General features: G+C 40.8%; 1 protein-coding gene and 1 long non-coding RNA gene across 6 annotated transcripts in view; one reads left to right on the forward strand and one right to left on the reverse strand.

Moving 5' to 3' along the window:
- NRXN3 (neurexin 3) overlaps positions 1-16,964 on the reverse strand; it is a 973,627-nt gene that overhangs the window by 444,393 nt on the left and 512,270 nt on the right. The window lies entirely within an intron of this gene.
- LOC140002594 (uncharacterized) overlaps positions 1-16,964 on the forward strand; it is a 97,618-nt gene that overhangs the window by 78,779 nt on the left and 1,875 nt on the right. Inside the window, exon 2 of the long non-coding RNA XR_011809575.1 lies at positions 15,434-15,505. This is a non-coding gene — a long non-coding RNA (uncharacterized lncRNA). The remainder of the gene's footprint in view (positions 1-15,433; positions 15,506-16,964) is intronic.

The following is a 16,964-nucleotide window of genomic DNA, read 5'->3' on the forward strand; positions in this document are numbered from 1 at the left end:
ACACTGAGACAAAGAGGGGAAAAAAAATCAGATCTGATTTATAGACTTCCCTATTTCAACATACCTAAAAACATTTTCTGTTTCTTTACTTGGCCTCTAGCTTACTCAGCCCTCAATCTATTGTGGAGACCTTTATAACTTCAACCATGAATTTGTGACTGTTCCAAAGATGGCTGGGTGAGGTACGCTCTAGAATTAAGGAAGGCAAAACCAAACCAAATTCACAAGGAGTAGAACTACTACTGAAAACAAAAATAATCCAGCTTCTCATCCCAAAATATAATAGGAGACAAGGGTATGAATACTGTTGTCAGGCGATCTGCAAATCTGGTAGGGATTATGTAGAAGATTACATACATGTATATTTCCTTCCTAGTGCAATTTCACACTCCAAGCAAGACAGTTGCTCTGTTCCAAGTACATTCAGTGCTCAAGGTCATGGGTGAAATTGTTCTGCTTCTACTGTCACCTCTGCTTACGGTGAGTCCTGCCAGCATTTCTCCCTGATTTAATTTCAAGACACAAGAGGTTCAAAAACTCTCAAATACTGTGGCTTCCTCCCCCCCCCCTTTTTTTCTTTGCCGAAGCACAACACTATATATTTAAAGCACCATGGCACACTGAAAGGCTTGCCCTATTGACCACCTTTCAAAGCAGGCTGAGCAGAGACCTGGGACAACGAGCAGCACCATGTGGAGCAGGACATGCCCCAAGGAGGGCTCCCCTCTGCCGCAGCACAGTAACAGGAGTTTCCCGTGACCTTCAAGTTGCCACTTCAGCTCCCTCCAAAGAGACTTAAGCAGCCTCTCTGCTATTAAGATGTTCCTTCATTTGTCAACAGAAAAGCTGCTAAATTGCTACCCTGAGCAAATTTACATAGAAATTACCAATGATACTCTGCAAACAGTGAGGAGAATTACAGCAGAGCCACCCAGCAGAAACACTCCAGGACACACAGCCTACAGTCACTGCTCAGACAAAGAGAAGGAAAATGTTAGGGGAAATGAATGGGACTTGCATAGCTGTTCATACATGTGCATTCAGCACTGTGAGCTGTTTGGGATCTGAGTGTACCAGAGCCTCAAGAACTTTGTCAGGGTAGGAGAAAGATGTCGCTAATGTTTCTTGCCTGCCTGTCAAGTATTTTGAAGTTCCCTTTGCCTTCTGTCCTATACAGCTGCATCTTTGTATAAAGCCTGCAAGGCAGCAAATCGTTGCCCTATCCAATAGGGGATGCCTAGCTTTTCAGCCTGGCATTCAATCTTGCCTCTTGTCCCTGACCCCTTGCTGCCAGCCCTGCAAGCTCCTGGAGGAGAGCGCTCTCCCCAGCCACACTCCTCAGCCCCTCTGTGCCCCCTGAGCCTTCCTAGGGCCCAGCCTTTGTCTCACCCCTGGGCACGCGCCCCTCTAGGTCACCTTACCTGCTCCCACTGCGGGCAAAGGAGATGCCTGATTTGCCTGAAATTGCCATTTATTCATTTTGTAATTTCCTTTCTAGGGCTCTTGACGTGATCTCAAGGAGACTTTAGTGGCAAAATTGCAGAGACGTGCAATCGTTCCATAATTTTGTCACGGCCTAGCTGTGGTAGCACGCAGCCTCCAAAACCCCATATGAGGGCTCAAGCAATCACTGATAAACACCAATCTGCCCCAATTGCTAGCCCTGACCAGCAGCACAGCTGGGAACCCGGAGCATTTCTTTCACTGGCAACATGTTTCCTGAGCTGCCCTGTGTCTTCTACAGCAACCAAAAGGCTTGGCACAGGGTCCTAGGCTTATAAATCTTCAGATAAAAGTCCTGGATACTTAAAAGTGATCATGCCTGAGGAAAAGTAACAGTACTGGGCCCTGTCTACCCAAAGAGGACCACTCTAGGAGCTAAACTACAGGATAACAAGGAGCAAATCTACATTTTTTTCAGTCACGACACTCCAGTAGACACTACTGGATCAGGGTTATGGACAAATACAGAGGAGGCCAGCAGCAATAAACTGTCTGGAAAACAGTTTCCCCTGTGTAGGTATACACATACATGCAGGTGCATTTGTGTGTGCACATGTAAGAGAAGAAAAAACAGCCGGGTATTCAGCAGGGCATGGGATACCTTATGCTTATGTGGTCCTGACATGAAATGACTGTAGTGAGCGGAAGAAAAATCCCATTTCAAATAATGATCAAAGCCATCACAGGGGAATGAGTGGCTTCCACTTCTTAAAGCAAACAGCCAGCTAATATTTATTCCATAATATAGACAAAACTCTGCCTTCTGTCAAGGGGAAGGGAATAAATTGTTTTCCCATAATGGTGTTTTCTTTTCAATCAATTTCCCTTCAAGCTTGATTTAAGAGGATGCCATGTCAGAACCTCAGGCGAATGGAAGGAATCTAAGACACTCCCCCCCACCAAAGGTGAAAATGATGATGCAGGCAAACTCACCGTGTTCAATCTGAACACCAGTGCTGCACAACGGTGCAGTGGCACATGCCTCTCCCTCCTCCTCGAGTAAAAGGTTTGCAGCAACAGGGACAGTGACAATGAAGATGAAGAAGTTCAGAGCACAGGAAGTAATAGGAACAGGTAGATGTTGGGGTGCTTAGGGATAGAGGTACAACATCCCAGAGAAACCATTCTTATGGGTCATTTTGCTACACACACACCTACTTATATGCTGTGTGTATAAATATATTAAACTGAGAGCTCTGTAGGTACTATACCTTATTAATAGAGATGCACATAAGAAGAAGAGTTCTATTTGGAAGAACCCCTGGCATCTCAGAAAAGTTGTGGGGAGACAGAACGAAGAACAAGGCTGCTCCCATGGCACTGCAGGCACTTAATTCACTAACTCTGCAAGTAGCTAAGGAACACCCTAGACTCCAAAATTATTTTGCCTTTTTAAAAACTGTATATTTTCTGGGGTTACAGACAGTCCCTTGTGTTGGAAAAAACACAGTATTTCCTATTTCAGAATGAAATTGATGTTGCAGAAACTTTGCCAGCTACCTCTTTTAAATGCAATCTGCTGGAAAGAGTGTTTCCAGGATGAAGGGAATTTGAAAAGAAAATACTTACTTTTAGATCTCACAAAGATTTTGACAATTTAACCCACATATGATATGAACATTCAGAACAGTTTTGATAGTATCTAAAACAAAACACAGTCTCAAAATATCCGTAAGGTTTTAAGAGGTGCAGATCTGAAAGACAGAGGAACCCTTATTTTCTCTCTCAAAGTTCATCCCAGGATACACTTGAGAAACGGAACACTTGAGATACTTAACACTTGAGGAAGGGGGGTTGAGATTTAAACAAGACAATTCCATCCTATTTTTTTTCTGACAGATTTCATTTGGACTGTTCCTGTCTCCAGACAGGAGCACTTTGAGTGTTCAAGTACAATGATTTCCTCATGGCAGTACAGTAAGTAAACAGCTAGCAAACGATTTGGGTGTTCAATGGACTTTGCAAGCAAAATTCTTAACAACAGTGTTAGTTAAGCAAAAGCTAATGAACGCTTACTACAATGACATTCCCATTTCCTGGCCCTAATTCTCTCATCAGTTATCTGCAGACACAACATACGCGCAACCAGCATTAGCATCGCACCCTTTCAGAACCAGAAGCACAAAGGATGCCACGTTCACTAACAACAGCCCCAGAAATAGAACCGTTGACTAAATCGGGGAAAGAGGCTTCAAGGGAGGACCAAGCTAACAACCAGCACAGCCAGACTGGGACTAGCAGTGAGAACTCGCTCGTGGTGCCAAGTGCTTATGCATGCGCATGCATATCTGCATATGCACCTGCACCAGGAGAGCCTTGCGGGAATCTTTTCATGATTAAGATTTTCTCCACAAATGTAGGCCAAGACTTTCAAAAATAGATGTCCAAAGTTAGGCTTTCCAAAATCCATATTTAAGCATCCACAGAAGTGGCCTCATTCTCAGAATTGCTGAAATTGCCAAGAGCTGTACAATGTTCAGAACTTGAAAATCAGGCCACATCTTTAGGTGCTTGAAAACAGACTCAAGAGCCTAAGTTTAGGCATCCATATTCTTGACTGTAAAATATTATTACCCCCACAAGAACTGCTATAATCCATCATAAATATATGACATTGTTAAAAAAAAAAAAAAAAAAAAGTACTGTGCTAATTGTCTCAGATTTGCAGTTGCAGCTGAAAAATGCACTGCCCAGCTCAAAGCAGGATCAGAAAAGCTGCTACTGCCCTTCTTCACCAAATTCCTGGTGTTATTTTTGGCAGCAAATTACTAAGACTACCAAAAGAACCAGCAAACCACTGTGGCCGCTGGCCTGGCCTGTGTTCCCTTTATCTCCTCTCAGCCTCCAGAAGAGAAAGGATGGCATCAATTTAAGGTTGCACTAGTCAAAGTAAGAGCTCCCTCTCTACCAAAGTACTCCTCCATGACCACCTATGTCAGAGTTTAAATCTATGTAACACAAGGGTAATAGGCTCCGTACTTTATCAATGCCAACCAGATTTACTAAACATGAGAAAAAGGTATATCTGTTTTCTTAAACATTACCAAGTAGAATTCAGTGAAGTCTTTTGAAATTCATGTAGGATCCTTCAGCTTAGGGAAGTTAAAGGGAAATGCATGCACACAACTGCTTTGCATGCTGGAGTCTCAGTAGGGAAACAGTTTCTCCCTTTGCTAGATATAATAGAAGCAGAATAAAAGGATAGCCCAATATTTAAAGAGAAAAAAACATATCAAAGAAAGGTTCATCACTGAAACTGCAACATATAGAATGTATATTTTTTTATGGCATTGATAAAACTTCTCTGCTTCCTCTGTATTCAAAATCATGACGTTATCTCCATGACATGCTCTGTTACAAAATTCTTGGTATGAAACAGGGCCTTCAGGGGACTTCTCCTTTGCATTTTTCAGCAGCTTTTAAAAGTAATTGCTACATCCTGTAGCTTTGGCACTTACAAACCACTAAAGACAACACATTCTACACACTGCACCTGTACACAACTATACTATCCCACACAGCTGGAAAGCGCTCTCTGATGAATGGGCATACTAGAATCACATGAAATTATCCTGAATGCGAGGTCATTCATCATATCTGGCAACATCTTACTAAAACTGCAATGAAAGCAACCCCATCTCTATAGCTTCGTTCATCCAAATGGTTTTTCATGCTTTCCCAATGGTTAGCTTTTTAATATATGCTGTCAGCACACCTGCAAAGGGTCAGACTATTGGATGTCCCAAAATGGTGGTATTCCATTAATAATAGAGCAAGTTAACATTACTTTAAACAAGTAGAAGTCTGATCACAAATTCCTTTCCTTAAAAATAAATTATAACCGATTCCAGGACAGGTTCAACCACTGTTTAATGGCACACAAACAACACCATCCAAGTCTTTACAGCATGAAATAAAGAACATGTGCTTACAAAGACACAGAAAGGGTTAACAAACAAAGGAAACAAAACTGTCCAAGACATTTAAATGCACTTTCAACACTATCTCCAGGAGAACAATACACCTACCCGATCACCCACGAGCATAGCTTAGCTTCACGGAACATCCAGAAACAACTGGGAGCCATACATGGACTGCAGTCAGTCTCTCTGTCTCACCAAACCTATCTGGTGAGTCCCTGTTTCCTCTGGGAGCTACCCCCTTAAATCATTAGCATTTCAACAAGGCTATGCCTGCTGCAGCATGTGGCAACATGCTTGAATCCAAAGAAGCTGAAGAGCTGCTAGGATGTTAGGATTATTTGTTCAAGCACAGGGCCAGATATATGGCTTCCAGACCACCTTGTTTACTCACCAATCTGGCCAAATGTAAAGCAATTATAAGACAGTTTGATGCAGATTTACCCTTAGGTAACAAGAGTCAAAAACACTATAGTCCAAATGTAGCATCACTCAGCTCTTGAGAGCAAAAATTCTTTTCCATCTGCTACCTAGCCCAATGACTCATGAACTAGAAATAAATTCCCAAGGTATAATAAATGGCAAGCTAAACAGGCTCTAAACTCACTTTTTTGTCCAGTAAGTTCCCTCTTTGCATGTGTTGCTACAGTTCTCTTTTCCCAAATGATTTAATCAGGAAGAAGAGCAGATCGGAAGGATCCTGCCAGGAAATATCTGACTGAGCTGAAAGTGGTGTTATTAGACAGACACACACACACATACATACACACACAAAACAAACAAAAAATCAGGGCAAGGCACAGCATTAACGCTAACTATCTGTTAAAGAGGTAAAAACAGAAGAATAAAAAAAGGGAAAAGTAAGATATTGGAGTCTGATAAGATCTGGACAGGAATCACTGAAAGCACCTGGGCAGAAATGGAAGGAAGAAGGACTTCTACAGAACCTTGGCTGACAAGTGATTTGAGTGTGAAACACAAAATAACAGGCAGCTCAGAAAGAAATGGGAATAGAGCAAGACGGGCACAAAACCAGAAACAGTTGCAGGTTGCTACCTCAGCAGCCAGTTGAATGAACAGCACTCAAGGAAACCCAAAGCAAGATGGTCATGCAGTCAGTGCAAGAGAAAGCAAAAAGTGTGAACTAAGCTTTTAACTTTTTACTTAGTAAAGCCAGATGTACCACTGGCTATGACAGAACAAGAACTGGATAAGTCACAGGTGCCCAGTTAAATTCTTCCTCTCATATGGAGCTCAGACCTAGTAAGGGGCCAAAGGAAAGAAAGCACATACAGCTACAGAGTCTGCTGCAGGTCTCCTACCCATCGCTGAGATAGGATTCACACACTATGGCTTGTAACGTTGAAGGAAAAAGCTGCCTGTGAAGTTTGGTGGTTCTGAATGGCACAGGTTCCTAGGATGCAGCCCGTTCAAACAGAAATGTCAGCTCCAGGTGTTTCATAGCAAGTGTGCATACTCAAAAACCTGGACCCAATTTGGCAGAGTTCCACTCAGAAGAAACTCTCGTGAAAGCTGCATGGGAACCGCAAGCAAAGACTCCATGTCAGAAGCAGTAGGCACAACATGGACGACAGCAAACCATTAGACTTAGATTCGTCTGCCATATATATTTCCACCTTTATATTTTAATAAACTGTTTTCCTCACTAGGAAATGCATTCTCAGGTCCCTAAGGACTACACCATCAGCTTTAAACCTCGTGTTTACAAAGCTCATTTTCGCTTTTCATTAGCTCTTATCTTTCCCTCAGTGCTGCTGTAGGTATCTCTGCTGCTAAGAGAGCCAGAGGCTTGCAGCAGTCTCAGTCACGGTGGATTTGCGCTCTTCACCACAACCCTGTTAATCACAATCCTGATAAACACTGCCCCTCCTGCTGCACCCTCACAGTGCTGACTCCCTCTTCACAAACAGTTACAGTAGAAATTTATATTATTTACTCCATTATTTAGTAATTATACTATTTAAAAAAAAAAAAAAAGATCAAAAGACCTTTTTGCTATTATCAGTTTCAGCAAATTCCATCAAAAAAGCACAGACAATTGTTAGCAGATCAATGATAGTGAGTACTGAAAACAAGTTGGAAATTTTGGTTAAGCTTTGGTTGGAACATGGTTCGCTAGCATCTGATGTTCAACTCTGCCTCCTGGCCCAAGCCACAGAGAAGACACAGCTCCTGAGAAATATGCAGGAGAAAAGAATGAACAGATATTTTGGCCGCTAGCTGCATTACAAAGAATGTGCTTTGGAGTTGCTGGTAACAGATGCTTCAGTACAAGAATACTTTTAGTAGTTAGTTACTGAATATATGGCCTAAATACATATGTATTCCTTTCTTACATGATGGCTTGTTTATGTTCTAAATTCTATTATATTCCAGAGTTATTATTTCTTCTAATTTTTTTTTTTTAACCACCTTTCATTATTGAGAGATTGCTTATTATGTACATACAGTGTTCCATACAGAAGTTCTAACAGAAGACTTTTAACCTCCACAACACTGCACAGCAGTAAGTTCCAGAGGCTGGTTATGTACAGATGAACAGAAGATTTCCTTCGGTTTCAATATGCAGCTTCTTTGGAAATCTCCTGGAAATGTGCACTAATTTGCTGTATTGTAGTGTTGTGTTAGACAACATGCTGTCTTCTTGCATTTGTGAAAGACATGCAATTAATAATAAGAAAACACATGTTATGGAGGTAGTAGAAATAAGAGTAAATCCACTGGCTCTCAAAGAAGCCCAGAGCACCTTGCAGCTTGAAGCCAGTGCTGTGATTTCAGTATTCAATTAAAGAGAGCTGTGTTCAATAACAAAGTGTGTTTCACTCCAGATTAACATCACTTACTATTAAAAATCTCTTGCCTTCTTTAACTTAATCCCAGCTTGAAGGGCTAAAGATAAAACTTGGAGATGGGCTTTCATTGTTGGGTGTCTGAGCTCTCTAATTAGACGCCGCACTCCATAAAACATGCGCTGCAGAAAAGCAGCAGAGGGACTGGCAGATTGAGGTAGATTGAAAATGTCTTAATCCTTCTGACCTTTACCACAATTTTCTTTCCCCAACAGAATACACAGCTGACCTTTTCTACCCACTGACAGCACAGCTTATGGCACTTTTCCATTAACCAAAGTTCTTTAAGTTCATTGCAGCTACTGCTGGTAACCCAGCTCAGTTCTGCAAGGATATTATAGAATCATAGAATCATTATAAGACATAATTCGCTCAAACCTTAACTGCTAGCTGGTAACCATTCCAGGAATTCACAACGGCTATGCCTGCATGACTGCCAGCATTCCAGATGTGCACAGAAGCAAAATACCTGCAAGGCAGCCAAACATTACAGATGCACCCAGCAGAAACAGGACCAAAGTGTTGCGAGATGCACCAAACATATTCATCTAGGTCACAAACTCCACTGCGCTGAGGAATGCCTCAATAATTTGGCTCCATACCCAGCACACAGGAGACCTTCCACTGCCATGACACTGGGAAAGTCACTAGGCCCCTGGTGGCTCCACTCTTTACCTGTGAAATTAGGGTGGATTGCATTTCCTTACTCAGAGCATTATGAAACCCTTGAAGACAGTGAATCATTTCCAGCTACTCTGGTAACAGGGTCCAGATGGAGAAATTTGCAGAATATTTTAGGTGCACAGTTTATCATTTAAATATGGTAAGACAACAAAATACGGTGGGATATGGTATAAAGGTTTTATTGGTATGTGTTGGATATGGGTATTATTCATGACTAGAAAAGCCCAGAGTGATTCATGCAGGTCATATCAACTGACTACTAGCAAAAGCTTTATACCCAACTGTGCCATCCTGGTCTCTGTAAATTTCACACTTTTATTAAGAAAACCAAATGTTTGTGATACTTTTATATTATTTTTTCCACATCTTTTTAATTGAACCTATTTTTATATAGCTCCAGCTGTAAAGCCAGACTCTCTCTCTAACCATGTGTCCAACTACAAAGCTCGCTGAGGGAGAGAAAACAAAAAATAAAGTAATATTTCTATTCCAAAAATAACCCCAACTCCTATGCTTGCTTTCTCTCTCTCTCTCTTTTTAAAATTAGATTCCATACAGACAGCTAAAGCCAAGAATCTTTTGAGTGCTTATCATATGTCTTGTTAGAGAGCACCAGAAACGGAGCAGTTGGATGCTTCAGATCTACATAGGTAGGTGTGCCTCTATGGTCAGCAAAGAAGATGTCAGGGTCTCCTAAGGAGTCAAGCGTTATAAGAATCTACAGTAAAAGAAAAGTTTTATTCTAGAAATCCAGTCACAGAGATGGTGGGGGAACAATACCTGCAATTTGGAAATACTTTCCCACTGAGACTTGGCTTGGGATTTCCTGGGGGGAAAAGGGCTCCAGATGGGAACCCCAGGGGATCCCACCTGCTGCGGGTTTTTACAGGGAAGGGAGCACTCAGAGAAATGGACAAATACCCAGACATGGAGGTGAAAAAAACAAGTACAGAGAAGGCAACAGGAATATTTAGAAGAACTGGAATGCGAACCAAGCTTTCTTAAATGCATGATCACTGAAGAAACTGTTTTGAAAGCAGAAGTGGAGCTAAGGAGATTTGAAGAGGGAACTTCAACCACCAGTAGAGACCTTCTTGAGGAATGACTTCAGAACAGCCAGCAGTCCTAAATGCAGCACTCAAAAGCAAATCACAATAAATAAATAAATAAATGATGTCCAATATACATGATCTGGCATAAGTTCAGTGCAAGAATCGTGGTCTTGTCAAATCCTCACTGTGTAAAGTTGGTCTTTCTTTTGCTGTACTTTGCATTTGTATTTTGCTGCTTAGTGAAGCAGCCATAATGTTTTGTGCTGTGATGACAGAGAAAATACTGTTCATAAGGTTTTGCAAGAGGCTTCCACAAAGAATAAAGCAAGTGCACTCACCAAGCATGGCACTGCAGCAAAGTGCTATTCCAGATTTTAAGGCAACCAGAACTACTACATATTTTATGTTCATTTAATTTAGTACTCTACTGAGCCTTTTAAATAGTTTATTCTTCATTTAAATGAATTTACAATATGGGTTATCATTAAAAATTTTCCCTTGGTTCGGACAGAATGACTCACTGTGAATGAACAATGTGACTTACGATCAAAATACAAAACAAAATACTGTGTAAAATATATTACATATATGCTATAAACACAATTGTATGTTGCACCCAGAGAGCACTACTATATTTATTACTAATTTTTCCTTTTTATTTTTTTCTCCACTTATTGCTCATACAAAGAAGCTATTTGAAAGAAAATTCCTGTAGGTAGAATCCATAATTTTGTCAGAAAGGAGTAAGGTTTAGAAATCTTACACTAAAGCCTGATTTCTCCATAGAACTCCAAATTTATTTTTTCCTCAATATACAAAAGCTTGGGAAATCATCTAAAGGACTGATCATTTGTTTTTACTTAGCTAGTAGATTTTGCTCTTACACCTCCTCCTTTGTTTTTCATCAGATTCCCTACCAAATACTGAAAGCCCTGTTGGACAATGCTAAGCAACAGTAGACACCAAGGAAATCTGTGATAATCTTTGATTTAGGACAAGAGTTTTAAATTTTAATATGAAGATCCTCTGTACAAATGCTAACTAAGAGAAATAAAAATCTAAAAATAAGAGATGCATAGGAAAGAGGGAAAAGCCTAAGTAGAAAGATCAAATGCAAATTACAAGCAGGAAAAAATGTAATGAAGAGCATGCAAATCTTCCAGAAAGTGAGTAGATGCTATGGAATTATTATTATTCCCTATAATATTTGTTATAGAAACTCAAGATTGGATTCCAAATACAAAGTAAGTCTAATTTCTCAGAGGGTAAGAATCACATCACTAAGGACACTTAAAAGAATGTAAAAAAGGAATTGAAAACAAACCTGTAGTGGGCCAACAGATACCCAGAGCAGCATAAAGTAAGTTCTCAACTTCCAAAATCTGTAGTTGCAGCAGAAGACTACACACGCATGGAGGAAAAAGGGCACTGCATTAGAGGGTCTTACATCTCTACAGAAGGTAGTATTACAGAGGTATGAACTTCCATTATGAAAGCATACATTCAGGAAGGTAAGATAAAGCTTACAAACACACTGCTGACAACAAACACGCTGAAACATTGCCAGCAAATGCAGAGATGAGGTGACTTTGCTGAGCCAAGGTCACAGATTCAGGTTAAGATACATTTTGTTTTTCTTTGACAGTCATCTGAATATATTACCAAAATCTGAAGCATCACTAAATCATCTTCGCTGTTCTGCATTCTTTATCCATTTTTCCACTTTTCCACCGTTTCTGGAATACTCTTCAGTAACACAATGGCAAGATGCTCCCTCAGCCTCTCTCTCCAAGATTTTGTCTTCAACACCCAGCTCTGGATTTATCACAGTCAATTCTGTTATCTACTGGCAGAAACACTGACACTTTGGGCTCACTGCATCATGGACAGAAGGTCCTTTCCAGTGTCTCCTGTTGACAGGAATTGATAGAACACTTTGGGTTGGAACAGACCTTAAAGACCATCTAATTCCAACCCTTCTGCCATGGCAGGTAGAGCTCCCACTACATCAGGTTGCTCAAAGTGCCAACCAACCTGGTCTTAAACATCCCCAGGGATGGGGCATCCAAAGCTTCTCTGGGCAACCTATTCCAGTGCCTCACCACCCTCTGAATAAAGAATTTTTTCCTAATGTCCAACCTAAATCTACCCTCTTTCAGCCTAAAGCCACTGCCCCTTGTCCTATCACTACACACCCTTGTAAAAACCTGCTCCCCAGCTTTCTTGTAGGCTTCCTTTAGGGACTGGAAGGCAACTGTCAAGTCTTCCTGGTGCCTTCTCTCCTCCAAGCTGAACAACCCCAACTCCATTAGCCTGTCTTTATAGGAGAGGTGCTCTAGCTCTTTGATTATCTTTTTGTCCCTCCTCCGGACTTGTTCTAATAGTTCTACGTTCTTCTTGTGCTGGGGGCCCAGAGCTGAAGGAAGGGCTCCAGGTGGAGTCTCACCAGAGCAGAGCAAAGGGGGAGAACCACCTCTCTCGCCCTGATGGCCACTCTGCTTTTGATGCAGCCCAGGCATTTGGTGGCTTTCTGGGCTGCAAGTGCACATTGCCAGCTCATGTTGAGCTTCTCATCAACCAATACACCCGGGTCCTTCTCCTCAGGGCTGCTCTCAATCCATTCTCTGCCCAACATCTGTGCTTGGGATTGCCCCAACCCAGATGCAGGACAATGCACTTGGCCTTGCTGAACCTCATGAGGTTCACACAGGCCCACCTCTCAATCCTGTCCAGGTCCCTCCGGATGGCATCCCTTCCTTCCAGAGTGCTGACTGCACCACACAGCTTGGGGTCACTGGCAAACTTGCTGAGGGTGCACTCAATCCCCTCTTCCAGTCAGTGGGAACTTCACTTGAGAACTCTTATTTCCCAGTGATCTTTCCTTAGCAGACATGAAATAATTGACCTTAACACCCCTCATTAGAGGTAAGAGAGATTGCCAGGTTAAGCACAACATTCTTTTCCCTGAAACCTCAGTGTCACTTTAGTGTCTGTCCCTGGGAGGAGTCTTAAAATAAAGTAAAGCTGCCACTGTGAGAAGCTGGACAACTATATATATATATATGTGTGTGTGTATATGTATTTCCCAGAATATTTAGTTACAGATGACAGAAGTTTGCAAACATCTCCCACTTCCTCAGCAGTTTGGACATGCATTGAAGTCATGCTCTTAAAATAAAATCAAGAAAAAATATTATGATCTTTCCTTGGTTTTGCATCAAATGCCAACTTTACATCCCACAGAACTGTAACAACTGCAGCTTCCCCTATGCAGATGCTCAGAAAACAGACACTTCAGGTAACATCAAGCTGAGATATCTCCTCCATATTTCTCCTGCTCCTCCATCTTTTAAAGGGTTTGTTTGTACATGTTTGAGTGAAAAGAGAGCTAACAGGAAGGGAAGGTTCCCAAGAAAACGAGTTTTCAGCGCCACTGAGTGTCACCAAATACCTTGTTGCTTCTGTTAGCATTATGAAGAGCAATGCTTACACCCTTATCTGCCATATTTGCTTTATAGGGTGTGCCACATACAGGCATTCCTTAGCCACAGGGTGGCACAGGAAATCTGGGGGTCTCTATTTGCAGAGCTAATGAGGGTAAAGATTCCTATTTCATTCCAGTATCTCTATCAAATGCTTGCACGTGCAGACACCAAAGCTCTTAATTGCCCTCATCTTTGCTCTGTATTTCTGTATTTCCATCCAACAGAGACAAACACTCAACACTCTAGGAAAAAAAAAAAAAAAAAAACACACATGGGAAAATTGCTACTCAGACCAAGCTAAACATTAAAAATGGAGTGGTTTTTTTCTTTTCTTTTTTTTTTTTTCTTCTGTTTTCGCAGCATTAGTTAGAAATCATTCGGCTGCTTGTTTGGCATTCAGGGCCAAAGCTAAGCACCAATCTCTCTCTCGATTTACATTAGTCTTGAGAACACAAACAATAAGCAAGCTGGGGCTTAATTAGCCTGCATGTGGGGTCAGTCTGGTGGAACAAAACAGGATGGTCATTTTTGGAGCCATCCCAGTTTGAAAGAGGAACTACAGAGGGAGATTATGAGCAACAGAGAACTAGGGGCCTGCACAGACACCTCACTGAAAGCATTTCACAGATAGTGACTCCCTAGTGGCTTCTTTACTCCAGCTGATTGTAAGATACTACTGCCCAAGTACTGGCACTGAGCTGCTGCTCCCGACCAGCCTTTGGCAGAGCTGCAGTGGTGCATCTGGGCTGAGCACAAAAGCCTGGGCTTCCCATCCAGGAATGTACAAACGTCACTGCTCCTAGAGAGACTCACTTCAAATAAAATGTGTACTACACAACACAAAAAAGGAACTTACTCGAGACTGAAAAGCCACCTCCACAGCTCTAAACCCTTTCTATAACTATTTTTGAACAACACATAATATCTTCTGCTAAACCTGAAGTGTATGAAAAGACTTCACCATTACAGCTGAAAGTGAGCCTCCTTTAACTGTCTCCAGTATGTGGAAGTGAACAGTTGCAGATATGACAATACTCCACCAAACAGGGAGTCAAGAAGAAACACACACTAGAGGAAACACAGTGCTGTGATATCTTCTTTATCCAGCCACACTTTTCCTTTCCTACCTCATACCACAGACATTCTGGGGCACATTTCATATTCTTTGTTAGTCAATATCTTAACAGCCTTCTTTCATTTCCCTGGCATCCACAGCACTGAAGAGCAGGAAAAATAACCCATTAACCTGAGAGATACTCGGATATAAAGGTGATAGGCTGATAGAAAATACTAAAGAAGGACTGGATTAGTATCATATGTGTATCTTTGGGCCATTCGGAAGAGGAATATGCAATTATTCCAGGGAAATTTAATAAGCTTTTGAAAATTTTTACCTTGGCTACCCATTCCCCAAGACACAAGACAATGAACAGAGACATCTGAACAGCAGACAAGCGAACGGTTAAAATCCTGCTTGTGATCTGCTGCAGGCACCTTCCCTGGGAATGTTTGAGCATAATAGTTCTGTGTAGGAAGAAGGGAACTGTTGATATTTTAGTCACCTCCATGTATTCCAATTTGTTGGTGTTTTTTTTTTTTTTTATTATATATTTTTTATTTTTATTATAACCATTAAAAATAACATTCACATATATTGTCATCATCTTCAGTGTCTCTCAGCACGTGTGGGGGTTGAAGATGAGCACCATGGCCAGTAGGCAGGGTCTTTTTTGGTACTGTTGGGGGTGTATATTAAAACTTTAGAAGTTATTCTGATTAATTCACATCAAGTCAGCTTCATTTTCCTAACTGCTTAATTATTCCAGCTGTTAAGATTCCCAAAAGGGAGTCAATTATGCTCTTGATCTTCAGGATTAGAGTAATGTCTTTTTTTTTTTTTTTTTTTTTTTTTAAACTAGATTGAGACCCACCAACACAAAATGCGGCCAGGTCTTCTTCACTACCTGGTTGTCGGAGCGATAATCAGAAAGGTAATTGCATAATAAGACTGTCTCTCACTTCCTGAGCAGCTCTTTCCTTTTAGGTTACATAATTTTCATTCTACCAATATGCAATCTAAGTTCTTTTGGGCACCTTCTAAATCCTCCAGCTTTGGACTTAAGTATTGAAGAAATTCCTTCATAAAAACTTTGTCCATTGGCATAACACCAGGGAGCAGGAGAGGTGGAAGACTTTTGCTTCCCAATTAGTTTTATCTGGGATGTTCAAGGAAAATCTTCCTTTCTTACAGGCTCATTTTTTCTCATGAACTTCTGCCTAGGAAAGCAGCACCATGCTTCATGGAGCAGTCATGGCTCCTCCTTCGCAATTATCCTTCTCTAACTATACCATTCACTTCATTATTCTGCTAATGCTTTTAATTTTTCTAGGCTTTGCGTACACTCTAAATGCAATAACCCAATTACGTTTCTTTCCTCCGGATGTTGAGAGGTGGTCATTTCAATCACTGCAAGAGTTTTCTGAACACATGGAAAATTAAAATAGGTCAGACATCTCTACATTTTCTACTCTACTATAAAGAACGAGTGTGTCCATTCACATAATAACCCTTAATATGAGTATACCACGTTTAATTGTATATTTCATTCACACAAAAATGCATATCCAATCTAATTGAAACTACTCCGAACAAGAATTACATTCAGAATACTCCAGCCAAAATAATGTTAAGTACAATCTGAAAAAGGTTACATGCATAGTGTTTCAAAAGACAGTCTTTACATTTTCATCTAGAAGTGAAACCCTCAATTTCAAGTTTGTCTGATTTTTAAGTTAGTAAAAGTAACAACTAAGTATTTCCTACACCACATATAGAAATACATCGAAGTATATTTTAATGATATAAGGGAAAGAAAATTAACAATACTTGACTCCTTCCAACCCTCTGTTTTCTACCAATAAATTATTTTTTTTTTCAATTCCATCCTACATGTAACAATTAAAAAAGCTTTCCAGATTTCTACTCATCTACTGAATCATTACAGCTACACCCATTCCACTTAGCTGTACTACCTCTGATGCCTGAAATATCATTCTCCATCTACGTTTTGCTTTCAAATCTCTTGAAGTGCCAGTCCAATATTACTTACACCACTCAACTGACTGGGAACTGACAGAGAGGCAGCGTGAATTACTGGTGGTCATGCAGAAGGGTTTAAAACCCATCTCTGCTAACTTAAATCACACTGCTATACACCTTCCTCTATTTATTATGCTAAAGTGTCACGTGGAAATGAATGTTCATACTATTGAGAATGCCAATATATTTATATATGGCTTACTCCTCAAGCAGAGCTCTGATCTGACTTTCAAAAACTGCTCTAACTGATCTGTAGTACCTTGGACCCATTCAGATATGGGACCTCACACAATCAGTCCTGTCAACATACCAGTAGCACTTGCTACTACTAAAGAAAAGTCTATTTTTTT

Source organism: Anas platyrhynchos, chromosome 5, assembly GCF_047663525.1.
Source record: "Anas platyrhynchos isolate ZD024472 breed Pekin duck chromosome 5, IASCAAS_PekinDuck_T2T, whole genome shotgun sequence".
Classification (NCBI taxonomy): Eukaryota; Metazoa; Chordata; class Aves; order Anseriformes; family Anatidae; genus Anas; species Anas platyrhynchos.